The sequence below is a fragment of the Oncorhynchus mykiss genome, chromosome 13, assembly GCF_057628025.1.
Source record: "Oncorhynchus mykiss isolate SJ-2025 chromosome 13, ASM5762802v1, whole genome shotgun sequence".
NCBI lineage: Eukaryota > Metazoa > Chordata > Actinopteri > Salmoniformes > Salmonidae > Oncorhynchus > Oncorhynchus mykiss.
Genome location: NC_143034.1, coordinates 25,881,882 through 25,895,485, shown reverse-complemented (window position 1 = coordinate 25,895,485; position 13,604 = coordinate 25,881,882). Strand labels below are relative to the sequence as shown.

The following is a 13,604-nucleotide window of genomic DNA, read 5'->3' as shown; positions in this document are numbered from 1 at the left end:
TCTAGAGAGTTTAAAACAGCAGGTCTGGGACAGGTAGCACGTCCGGTGGACAGGTCAGGGTTCCATAGCCGCTGGAAGAACAGTTTAAACTGGAGGAGCAGCACGACCAGGTGGACTGGGGACAGCAAGGAGTCATCAGGCCAGGTAGTCCTGAGGCATGGTACTAGGGCTCAGGTCCTCCGAAGGAAAGAAAGAAATGTAGAAAAAGAAAGAGAATTAGAGAGCGCATACTTAAATTCACACAGGACACCGGATAAGACAGGAGAAATACTACAGATATAACAGACTGACCCTAGCCCCCCAACACAAACTTTTGCAGCATAAATACTGGAGGCTGAGACAGGAGGGGTCGGGAGACACTGTGGCCCCGTCTGACGATACCCCCAGACAGGGCCAAACAGGAAGGATATAACCCCTCCCACTTTGCCAAAGCACAGCCCCCACACCACTAGATGGATATTTTCAACCACCAACTGACCATCCTGAGACAAGGCCGAGTATAGCCCACGAAGATCTCCCCCACGGCACGAAACCAAGGGGGGGCGCCAACCCGGACAGGAAGATCACATCAGTGACTCAACCCACTCAAGTGACGCACCCCTCCTAGGGACAACATGGAAGAGCACCAGTAAGCCATTGACCCAGCCCCTGAACTCTCCATTCAAACCTCTTTTCGGCGTTGGGTTGGAATCAGCTGAGGAGCAAAAGTGCAGCCTTGCCTGGCTGTCACTATTGTCAGCCATAGAGCTGTACTGTAGTATGGCAACAGTACAGTTTAATGGGCCCTAACTTTAATTGCGATGTTGATGCCCCTTCTTCTCCTCATCTTCGCTTTATCGTGTGAAGTTGTTTACTTTGACACGATGGAATATGTTTCATCTTGAAGGTGAACTGTACGCGAACAGCAGGAGTATAAAAATAAATCATGAAAAAAATGTTTTGCTATTGTTGCTCAATATCTAGTCTATGAACACTATGTCAACTAGAGCAGTTAATGGATTAATATGCCTTAATATGATTTTCCTTTAGAGAAAGGGTGAAAGGAGGGATGGTTTGATAGGATTAAACTGTATATGGAGGAGTATGTAACACATGCAAACAGTGTTCATAAAACTCAATAGAGAACCATATACCGTATAAAGTATCAATTGTAGGGCATAACATTTTGAAAACAAAACTTTCTGTATGAAAAGAGATGCTGTAACACTATATTGAGGCTAGCAATTAATAGCCCAAGCTAGATCCAGAGCTTTCTATATCTGAGTGAGCCCCTCAGTTCAACACAATTCAATTGACTGGTGCTATACTATACTGCCATGAACATACTATGTGGCTCCCAGGATCCCAAGTGACAAAGTGCACTTTATCCTTCACGAAGCCTCACTTTGACCTCTATCACAGTAGCTCCCTCCACTGGCTCTCAGCCTAGCTCACCTGAGTCACTTCTCATGTCAAATCCACTGTGGAGTTGGTGAAGACACAGAGAGACCACGAGTCGCATGCTATAGGCCTAAACCTCCACACAAAGTGGAAGAATAACACACTTAACTATGTCATATCAGCGCTAGCTCTCCTCCGCAGTTATTATGCACATCCAATGTCACGCTAATGCCTAAGATCTCCTTCATTCCAGGCTAATTCCAAAGAATTTCATTGCTTCGACTTCTGAAAATAAGTTATTAGTGCTCATCAAGCTGCCTCGCCTTGGGAAGAAGAAGCCGAGCCTCTCGCACCTGTGTGATAACGAATCACGGGACAGCCCGAGGACCAACGCCGAAGTGTCTGAGCGGACAAAAAAAAAACGAGAGAGGGGGAGAAAAAGAGAGAAGGAATTCACACTTACTTGGAGCAGAGCCTTCTTAATGACTCCCCCCACATCCTGTCTCCACTCGGGGACATCAGGGTTGTACTCGTCCAGATTAGCGGAGAAAGATAAAAGCAGAGATTTGAAGAACTCTGTCAGAGAGAGAGAGAGAGAGAGAGACACCCAGGGGAGAAATAGAAATAGACCGTTAATTCAGCCCCTGATCTAGGTGCATTATTCTCAAGGTATCCTCCTCATTCCCCACTGTCCTTTCTTCTGGTTGTGTCCCTCCTCTAACTGTCTTCTGATGGGTGGGAAACGTGACAGGGATGTTGGTGTGTGTGAGTGTGTTAGTGTGCTCATGATTTGACAAGAGGAGATGATTGCTTGCTTTCTCAGATGGAAATGTAGCCTTTTGCATATATCCTTACATATTCAAATTTGAAGTACTTTCAACTGTTGCATACTAAGTGAGATGACTGCTAGATTTGCTAATTGTATTACATCAAGCAGAATATTTTGATTAGAGAGAGAAAGAGAGAGAGGTCATACTGATCCTTACCCTGTACTGCTATCGTCTTGGTGTCTTGCAGTATGGCGTTTTCTGAAGACGCTTGGACCATAACAGTGTTCATTCCCTTGCTGGTGAAGGTGTAGATGCTCCAGTCTAAGCTGATCACCGGCTGGAGGAAGAAGGAACATGGACAAAATGGATGATCACACTCAGGTAATTATCCCTTCACCTTCTCCTTGAACTTCCCACTTAGAGTAGTCAGAAGTTCTGACTTGAGTAAAACCCTACAAAAAACATCCTCCACATAAGACTTAGAACCAGTACAGCTAAGGTAGTAACTTGTGGCATACTAATAAGATGTCTGAACAGACTGCTCCACCTCTATCATAGTCATCCTCATTAACTTCTTGGTGACAGGGAGCAGAATTTTCACGTCCGGATGAAATGCATGCCCAAATCTAACTGCCTACTACTCATCCCCAGAAGATAAGATTTGCATATTATTAGTAGATTTGGATAGAAATCCTCTGAAGGTTCAAAAACTGTTTGAATCATGTCTGTGAGTATAACAGAACTTATGTAGCAGGCGAAACCCCGAGGCAAAAACCATTCAAATATTTTTTTTGAGATCACTCTCTTTTCAATGAGATTTCATTGGGAATCCAGATTTCTAAGGGACCTTCTTGCAGTTCCTACCGCTTCCACTGGATGTCACCAGTGTTTAGAAATTGGTTGAGGTTTTTCCTTTGTGTAATGAAGTAGCCCTGTTCAAAACGAGGGTCACCTCAAGTGTACTGTTAGATCGAGGCGCGTGACCAGAAAGGTAGCGTCAGTTTGTTTTCTTCCTGTATTGAACACAGATCATCCCGTCTTCAATTTTATTGATTATTTACTTTAAAATACTTAAGTTCTATTACAAAAGTAGTTTGAAATGTTTTGGCAAAGTTTACAGGTAACTTTTGAGATATTTTGTAGTCACGTTGCGCAAGTTGGAACCGGTGATTTGCTGGATCAAACGCGCCAAATAAATTGACATTTTGGATATATATCGACGGAATTAATCGAACAAAAGGACCATTTGTGATGTTTATGGGACATATTGGAGTGCCAACAAAAGAAGCTAGTCAAAGGTAAGGAATGATTTATATTTTTATTTCTGCGTTTTGTGTCGCGCCTGCAGGGTTGAAATATGCTTTCTCTTTGTTTAGGGAGGTGCTACCCTCAGATAATAGCATCGTTTGCATACGCCGAAAAGCCTTTTTGAAATCTGACATGTTGGCTGGATTCACAACAAGTGTAGCTTTAATTTGCTATCTTGCATGTGTGATTTAATGAAAGTTTGATTTTTATAGTAATTTATTTGAATTTGGTGCTCTTCATTTTCTGCCCTCTGTCACCAAGAAGTTAATGTGAATAAAGATTTAGTTTAAGTATTTCTCTAACTTATGAGATAAGTTTGTCTCTCCTCATTTGAAAGTAAAGAAGTTAACCACCACAGGAGACAACCAAGCCCTGTCTAGATGCATCGGCTCGGGAAGACATGAATCGGGAGACTTCAGAGACTCTTGGGGGAACTCGTGTAGCCTCGGATTTTCTCGGAAACGGAGACGTCGGATTCATCCGGGATGCCTTGGAGGCGAGGTGGAATCAGACCTCTCCTCCTTCCTACATTCCCGTAGCCGGATGGTCAAGGCAATGAACAAGTCGAGATCCATCAGTAGTTCCCGGGCTGCTAGCTCGTCCTTAACTTCCTCCAATAATCCGTGCAGGAACATGTCGAACAGGGATTCCGGGTTCCAAGCACTCTCAGCCGCCAAATGTGCGGAAATCCACCACAGTCTGCCACATTGTGGGAGTTTTGCCAAAGCTGGAGTAACTTCCGGGCAGACTCTCCCCCGAGGAGGGCTGCAGCTCGAAAATTAGGGAACACTGAGCGAGAAACGCCCGGCAGGTTTCCGACTCTCTAGTAAAGCGTTCCGAAGGAAGTAAGTTGGGTTCTCTGGAAGCCGGGGTGGACGGGAGAGAAGCAAGGTTACTGAGCCGGGTTACTGAGGGGCTGGGAGGTTACCATCATGCTAGGCTGCCTAACCGACAACCCGCGGAATTGCTCCAGCAATGTATCCTAAGCGTGGTCATGGGGTTCGGCCAAGGTCTGGGAACCTTCCACAAGACCACGAAGCCTTCCAATGGTGTTTCCTTGGAAGGAGACATCGTTGCGGAGCTGGTCAGTGTCTGCTGGGTCAGTCAGGGCCAGTTCATACTATCAGACCTCAAGATAAGACCCAGATGCAGACTGTTTGAAATACCAAATGTTTATTTACGAAACAGGGGGCAGGCAAATGACAGGTTGAGGTCAGGCAGAGGTCAGTAATCCAGTGCAGTCCGTAAAGTACAGAATGGCAGGCATGCTCAGGGTCATGGCAGGCAGCGGTCAGTAGTCCAGGGCAGGCAGCGGTGGGTAATCCAGGGCAGTCCATAAGGTACAGAACGGAAGGCAGCTCTCTGATGGCAGATCCTTCCCAACGTACTGGGGCACCGCAAACCCAGCTCAGCATTAGAAGAGGGAACCCAGGGTCAGGGCAGCCAGAATGGTCGAAAACCGGGAGAACTAACAAGAAACAGAAGTATGCGAAAAGACGCTGGTAGGCTTGACAAGACAAGATGAACTGGCAACAGACAAACAGATGTATAAATGCACCGGGGATAATGGGGAAGATGGGCGACACCTGGAGCGTGGTGGAGACAACCACAAAGACAGGTGAAACAGATCAGGGTGTGACACACTGCGCTTGCCAGTATCACTTATCATGATCACTGGGGTAGTGTGTGGGATCTTCTTCTCATTAAGACTACTTTAGCTGAAAAGGGAATGTAAATTAAAACTTCCTCAACAATTATCATAACTGTCATAATGTTTTATAGTTTTGATGGAATTTTGTTGAAGAACAAGATTTATTCTAGACTTAAAACATGCTTTATCATGTTTTTGATGTGATACCTTTTGAGTACTACTGTAGTCTGCCATGCTGAGACCGTAATGGGAGCTGACGTGGGTGGACCTGGCATTACCATGACCTAAGTGGTGAAGGTTCCTATAGCGGAGAGATATAACACGGTATTTAAACAGTAAAACTCCAGCTGAGCTTCTGTTAACTCTTATCCTCTTTAACTGAGACTAATCGTTATCCTAATCCGAACTTTCAAGCTCATGCAGTGTCTGTCTGTCTTTGTGTCTGTGTGACAAAGAGAGAAAGTGTGTGTATCTGTTACGGTTTTCTTCTATCTCCTCCTCTGAAGAGGAGGTGTAGCAAGGATCGGACCAAAATGCAGCGTGGTAATTTTGATACATGTTTAATAAACAAATAAACACGAACAATCCAAAACAAGAACCGTAACACAAGAACCTATACAGCCTATCTGGTGCAAACAGAGACAGGAACAATCCCCCACGAAACACTCAAAGAATATGGCTGCCTAAATATGGTTCCCAATCAGAGACAACGATAAACACCTGCCTCTGATTGAGAACCACTCCAGACAGCCATAGACTATACTAGATACCCCCACTAAGCCACAATCCCAATACCTAACAAAACCCCAAGACAAAACACACCACATAAAAAACCCATGTTACACCCTGGCCTGACCAAATTAATAAAGAAAACACAAAATACTAAAACCAGGGCGTGACAATATCTGTGTCTGTGTCCCTTTCAAGTGTTTATGCAGATATGTATTTGCGTGTGTGTGCGTGTGTGTGTGTGTGCAGGTGCGTGTGTGATGTGAGTCATTTGGACAGGTTGTGTTTGGTGATAAACATATTCCAATTGGAAAACTGTGGTGGCATCATGCTTGGCCAGCATTAAAAGCATCACCTGCACTCTCTCTCTCTGCTGTAAATTACCTCAAAATGGCACCTTCATTAATTGACGAAAGCCTCACTTTTCAAATCAAGAGACAAGGGGGCAATTCAAACACTGCACCTGAAAGAGCTGGATAATTCTTGACGCCTTTTAGACATAAGCATGTTATATTTGTCACTGCTATGTACTTGACATTTGGCTGGCTTGTTCATTACAAGATGAAAAGAGCGAGAGAGCACGATGTGCAGAGCATTCTGGTACTTTGGCTTTAACTGGCTCCATTGTACACTGCTGCATATTTAGTAAGGTGGTTATTTACAGAGAAATATGAGGCAGAGATATTCAATTATGATCCTTGAGAACCACAGCACTATTGTTTTCTATCCTTTCCCTCCAATCAGCGACTGATTTAAAACCTTGGTCACCAGTTGAGCGACCACTGTGCCCAATCTTTGGCCGACATCACAGTAACTGACCAATTATCTACCAGGTACAGTAGAAACTGAAACAAAATGTACTTCAGTCCTCAATTGTTGGAATTGAATAGACCTGACACAATAGATGAATGTATAGAGGTGACGTCCATATAACATGGAGATGCAAGGTGGTGGAATCAAATCCCAGAGTGTTTTCCGCCAAGGCCGAGAAATGGAATATCCGTCTTTTATCTGATCCCCTCTTCAATCCAGCTCAGGTTGGATTAGGAGACTTCCATGCAATCTCTGAAATCCAGTTGGATGTTGGTTCTCATTGAGTCACCCTGGAAAACAAGTCAAGTTTAAAGTAAGGACTATTGATGAAGAAGGAAAGACAGAACAAAAAAAGAAAGAAGTGTCCCAAACACCATTATCATAAAAAAAAAAAAACACAATTAAATTCTATTTGAGAGCCCAGCCAGATGATTGTACTTGTGTTTATTCTAGACTTAAATACATATCATTGTTGAAATAGGGTTTAATTCAATGCCCCAAAACCACAGTACCACACTGTAATCAGCACTCAGCATGCATGGGCACAGGCAGGGAATCATTCTTTGTTTTTGTCAAAGTCCAACAGCCGGTGTTGTGACACATCTACATTAGTGTGCATCCTGAGTCTGACATGTTACATAACACCACTGGGAGTGTCTGACTCCTGTGGTGTGTGTGTGTGAAGGAGAGAGAGAACGACAGGGAGGTCGAGGCAGTGTAGTAATCAAGAGACAGTAGGGTGGCAGGTACACTAGTCAACATACTGCTGGGCTACATTCACACACAGACACAAGCAGTCATCACCAGCCCAACATTGGGGTTGCATCATGTTCCGCCCCACCGTGAGAGCAGTGTGTTTGCCTGTTACTGCTAATGAGGTGTGTCTCTCTCTCTCTCTGTGTATGATTGTGTGTGAGTACTCTGTCACTAGAGTATCTACAGCAGGTCTAATCAGGTGGGATACATCTGGCACTTCCCTAGGATCAACACACACATACACACACACACCACAAGTGTTGTTGGGGGCTCCAGCTGCTGCTGCGACCAAACTCTCCCACTTATCTCGCACATACCCTGCGAGCAAGCACAACTAACTCCCAGCATCCTCGTGGCACATTGTAACGCAATGCAATTGGGATCTTCATTTGTTACACTGCATTAGCACAAGGGGACTCCGGTCCAGCAACAAACACAACAATAGCAAAATGTAAAACCGATTATTGTGTCTCTCTCTTTCTCGATCTGTTTAAGCGAAGCAGAGTGTGAAAACACGGTAAGGTTGGCTGTGTGTGGGGAAAGGCTTCTGGTGGTATTTTTCTCACCATTATACCCAGAAAATGATCAACTATGAATAAGCAGAATAAAGAAAGGTAGAATAACATGGCAGAAAATGGATAACAGTGGAGGCTATTGTGGGGAACTGTAATGGCCCACAATCCTTTGACAAAATGTCATTCGGAATGGGTTAGGTCTTCTGTGGTATAGATCAGGTCACTCAGGTTTTTGTTGGTGTCCGTTGTTGACACTCTCTGGACACTTCTAGTTCTCTATCAAAGTGTCCTGTGATCACTAGCTAATCTGCATGTCACGCTTTGTGTCCGTGGCTACATGTGTGACTCAGAGGGCCACCAAATCCAAAATGAATAATATGGTAAACGTCATGGTCTGGACAGCAATGTATTGTATTCTAGTTCAGGTGAATGTCAACACACTAAGGATGGTGTAAACCAGGGATTCTCAACGGGGGGGTTGTGGGGTCGGGGGTGGATTTTAAGGGGTCGTGGGACTTTTACAAGAATATAAAACATTTAATAAAATTTTTTTTTGAAAGGTAACAGCCACACTGAAACTTTTTGAAAGGATACGGCATCACCACATATTGTTGCTTACTTTCACAACGTTACCGCTACACACCGCCACACACACACTGATCCAATAAAAATGTCACTCTGCAACATTGTTTTGTTTTAAATGTGTCGGCCAATCAGATAATACAGATCTTCTTCTGACAGCTATCTTGATTGATAGCTAACTATGCAGATGTGTCCTGCAGGCATTGCACATGTGGATAGTTAGCTGTCATTTAACTCATGTAGGCTAGCTGTCAGAGTAAAATCATGGGCAAGTTTTTACGTTTTTTAAACGTACAGCTCCCTCTTCATGTCAACAACAAGGCAGACAACCGGGTTCCTATCAGGAAGAGAAAATACATCCCCGACTTCATCAAATATGCTTTTACATATATTGAAGACAGGCAGGGTGAGTGTAGACATCCTATGCAATGAGCTGTTAGCTAATAAGAGCATGGAACCCTTCAAAATGAAAAGGCATCTGGACACCAAGCATCCAAGCCACAAAGATAAGACAGCTGACCTTTATTTAAAGAAAATGTCAATATCTGGTGTCCTCACAAGATTCATTGAAGAAGGTATGCACCGTACAAGACAAGCCACTTTCGGTATACTGTCACGACTTCCGCCGAAGTTGGTCCCTCTCCTTGTTCGGGCGGTATTCGGCGGTCGAAGTCACCGACCTTCTAGCCATCGCTGATCCTCTTTACATTTTCCTTTGGTTTTGTCTTGTCTTCCATCACACCTGGTTCCAATCCCATCTATTACATGTTGTGTATATAACCCTCTGTTCCCCCTCATGTCCTTGTCGGTGATTGTTTATTTGTAAGTGCTTGTGCACGTCTGTCCTGGTGTGCGTTGGATTATGTACCCATTATTTGATTGTTCTGTTTTTTTTGTTATTAAACTGCGCCGTTTGGAAACACAGTTTTTGCTCTCCTGCGTATGACTTCTCTGCCGCCAGTACGCACCCCTTACAGAATCACAGACCCGACTATGGAGTCAGCAGGAGCAGGTACCCCGGGTATAGGGGTGGAGGAGCGCGTTCGGGAGCACACAGCAATGCTCCACCATCTTGGCACCGCCATGGACCGCGTTGTCCAGACGATGGACCGCTTGGAGAGACAGGGAGTTCTTCCAGCACCTCCACCAGCACAACCGGGGTCTCCTCTGAGCGCCCCTCTTCCTCCTGGTCCCAGTGGGATTCGTCTCTCCCTGCCCCAGGAATACGACGGAAAGGCTGCGAACTGCCAGGGGTTCCTTCTTCACCCTTGGACCTATTCCTGGCCACCGTCCACCCGGCTCTGCAGGGCCATGAAAGGGTGTCCGCCCTTGTCTCATGCCTCACCGGGAAAGCCCTGGAATGGGCCAACGCTGTGTGGACAGAGGGAGATGCGGCGTTGGACCAGTTTGAGGAGTTCAACCACCGTTTCCGGGCAGTCTTCGATCACCCGCTCGAGGGTAGAGCGGCGGGTGAGCTCCTCTTCCATCTGAGGCAGGAGACGAGGAGCGCCCAGGAGTTCGCCCTGGAGTATAGGACCCTGGCTGCCGGCGCGGGATGGAGTGACAGGGCCCTGATCAACCATTGCTGCTGCAGTCTGTGCGAGGACTTCCGTTGGGAGTTGGCCTGCAGAGACACCACCCTCATGTTCGACCAGCTGGAGGACTTGTCCATCCGGCTGGACAACCTGCTGGCTACCCACGGACGTTTTGATCGGGATCTGGTGGTTCCATCCTCCCTCACCCCTCTCCAATACCCATGGAGCTGGGAGGGGCGATGCGCAGGGAGACCGGAGTGGGTTCCAGCTCGTGCACCATCTGTGACCACTGAGGTCCTACTGCCGCTCGGTGCCGGGTTGGATCCTCTGGGGATCGAGGCAGCAGGCAGGGCGCTCTGGCGTCACCCCAGGTGAGCCGGCACCATTCTCACCCAGAGCCCTCTTTTGCACATATGTTTGTGCATGTCACTTTCCCTGAGTTTTCCCCGCATTCCCAGCATAAGGCATTCGTTGATTCAGGCGCGGCTGGGAATTTTATTGATAGAGCGTTAGCCTATAGTTTAGGGATCCCCATTGTTCCCGTGGCTGTGCCTTTCCCTGTTCACGCCTTAGATAGTCAACCATTGTGGTCAGGGTTGTTAAGGGAGGTCAGTGCTCCTTTGGGCATGGTGACGCAGGGGAATATCAAGGAGAGGATTAGTCTCTTCCTTATTGACTCTGCGTTTCCCGTTGTGCTGGGCCTACCCTGGTTAGCTTGTCATAACCCCACTGTTTCTTGGCCACAGAGGGCTCTCGGTGTGGTCGTGAGAGTGCTCAGGTAGATGTTTAGGGGTTTCTGTTGGTGCCACTACGGTGGAGAGTCCAGACCAGGTCTCCACCGTGCGCATTCCACCTGATTATGCCGATTTGGCTCTCGCCTTCTCTAAAAAGAGGGTGACTCAATTACCACCTCATCAACGGGGCGAGGCTATGGAAATATATGTCTCCGAATCCCTGCGTCAGGGGTACATTCGGTCCTCCACTTCACCCGCCTCCTCAAGTTTATTTTTTGTGAAGAAGAAGGAGTGAGGTCTGCGCTCGTGTATTGACTATCGGGGTCTGAATCAGATCACTGTGAGGTATAGTTACCCGCTACCGCTCATAGCCACAGTGATTGAGTCAAGGCACAGGACACGCTTCTTCACCAAAATAGATCTCAGGAGCGCTTACAACCTGGTGCGTATCCGGGAGGGAGACGAGTGGAAGACGGCTTTCAGTACCACCTCTGGGCACTATGAGTACCTCGTCATGTCGTACGGGTTGATGAATGCGCCTTCAGTATTCCAAGCCTTTGTAGACTAGATTTTCAGGGACCTGCACGGGCAGGGTGCGGAGGTGTATATCGATGACATTTTGATATACTACGCTACACGCGCCGAGCATGTGTCCCTGATGCGCAGGGTGCTTGGTTGCCTGTTAGAGCATGAGCTGTACGTCAAGGCTGAGAAGTGCCTGTTCTTCCAACAGTCCGTCTCCTTCCTAGGGTATCGCATTTCCACCTCAGGCGTGGAGATGGAGAGTGACCGCATTTCAGACGTGCGTAATTGGCCGACTCCCAAAAAGGTAAAGGAGGTGCAGCGGTTCTTAGGGTTTGCCAACTACTACCGGAGGTTTATCCAGGGTTTTGATCAGATAGCGGCTCCCATTACCTCACTGCTGAAGGGAGCCCGGTAAGCTTGCAGTGGTCAGCTGAGGCAGACCGGGCCTTTAGTCACCTGAGGGCTCTGTTTACCTCGGCTCCCGTGCTGGCCCATCCGGATCCCTCTTTGGCGTTCATAGTGGAGGCGGACGCGTCCGAGGCTGGGATAGGAGCTGTGCTCTCTCAGCGCTCGGGTATGCCACCGAAGTTCCGCCCCTGTGCCTTCTTCTCGAAGAAGCTCAGCCCGGCGGAGCGAAACTATGATGTGGGGAACCGGGAGCTGTTGGCTGTGGTCAAGGCCTTGAAGGCGTGGAGACATTGGCTTGAGGGGGCTAGACACCCTTTTCTCATCTGGACTGACCACCGCAATCTGGAGTATATCCGAGCAGCGAAGAGACTGAACCCTTGCCAGGCAAGGTGGGACATGTTTTTCACCCATTTTGTGTTTACCCTTTCCTGCAGACCAGGCTCCCAGAACGTTAAGGCAGACGCATTGTCCCGGCTGTATGACACAGAGGAGCGGCCCATGGATCCCATTCCCATACTCCCTGCCTCCTGCCTGGTGGCACCGGTAGTGTGGGAGCTGGACACGGACATTGAGGAGGCGTTACGTGCAGAGCCTGCTCCCGTCCAGTGTCCCGCTGGGTGTCTGCACATCCCGTCTGCTGTTTGTGACCGGTTGATCTATTGGGCCCACACGTCACCCTCCTCTGGTCATCCTGGGATTGTTCGGACAGTGCGCTGTTTGAGCAGGAGGTACTGGTTACCTACCTTGGCTAAGGACATGAGGGTTTATGTTTTCTCCTGCTCGGTGTGCGCACAGTGTATGAATCCGAGGCACCTACCCAGAGGTAAGCTACACCCCTTACCCGTTCCACATCGGCCTTGGTCGCACCTGACGGTGGATTTTTGGACAGATCTTCCACTCTCACAGGGTAACGCAGCGATCCTGGTCGTTGTGGATCGTTTCTCTAAGTCCTGTAGTCTCCTCCCTCTGCCCGGTCTCCCTATGACCCTACAGACTGCAGAGGCCTTGTTTACACACGTCTTCCTGCACTACGGGGTGCCTAAGGGTATAGTGTCTGATAGGGGTCCCCAGTTTACGTCTAGGGTCTGGAGGGCGTTCATGGAACATCCGGGGGTCTCGATCAGTCTAACTTCAGGGTTTCAGCCCGAGAGTAATGGGCAGGTGGAGAGAGTGAACCAGGATGTGGGTAGGTTTCTGCGGTCCTATTGCTAGGACCGGCCGGGGGAGTGGGCGGAGTTCGTGCCCTGGGCTGAGATGGCACAGAACTCGCTCCGCCACTCCTCCACTAACCTCTCTCCCTTCCAGTGCGTACTGGGGTACCAGCCGGTTCTGGCGCCTTGGCATCAGGGTCAGACCGAGGTCCCTGCGGTGGACGACTGGTTCAAGCACGTGGAGGAGACATGGGAAGCCGTTCGTGTCCACCTTCAGCAGCCCGTGATGCGCCAGAAGAGGAATGCAGATCGCCACTGCAGTGACACCCCGGTGTTCGCACCAGAGGACCGGGTCTGGCTCTCGACCTGAAACCTGCCCCTCCGCCTGCCCTGCCGGCATCTGGGTCCGCGGTTTGTGTGGCCATTTAAAGTCCTGAGGAGAGTGAACAAGGTTTGTTATAGGTTACAGCTTCCACCCGATTAGCGTATTAATCCCTCGTTCCATCTGTCTCTCCTCAGGTGGTGACTGGCCTCCGTTCGCTCCATACTGGATTCGAGGCACCAAGCGAGGGGCCTTCGGTATCTCGTGGAGTGGGATGGGTACGGCCCGGAGGAGAGGTGTTGAATCCATCTATGCTGTAGGAGTTCTACCGTCTTCGTCAGGATCGCCCTGCAACTCGCCCTGCGCCTAGCCCTCCGGGTCGTCCCTGAGGCCGGCGTCATCGCGTCATGGGGGGTAATGTCACG

General features: G+C 48.2%; 1 pseudogene across 1 annotated transcript in view; it reads right to left on the bottom strand.

Annotated features, from left to right (window-relative positions):
- LOC110487300 (VPS10 domain-containing receptor SorCS3-like) overlaps positions 1-13,604 on the bottom strand; it is a 433,335-nt pseudogene that overhangs the window by 32,663 nt on the left and 387,068 nt on the right. The window contains exons 19-20 of the transcript XR_016485458.1: positions 1,844-1,956; positions 1,435-1,510 (exon numbers count right to left, since the gene is read on the bottom strand). The product of XR_016485458.1 is annotated as a VPS10 domain-containing receptor SorCS3-like (transcript). The remainder of the gene's footprint in view (positions 1-1,434; positions 1,511-1,843; positions 1,957-13,604) is intronic.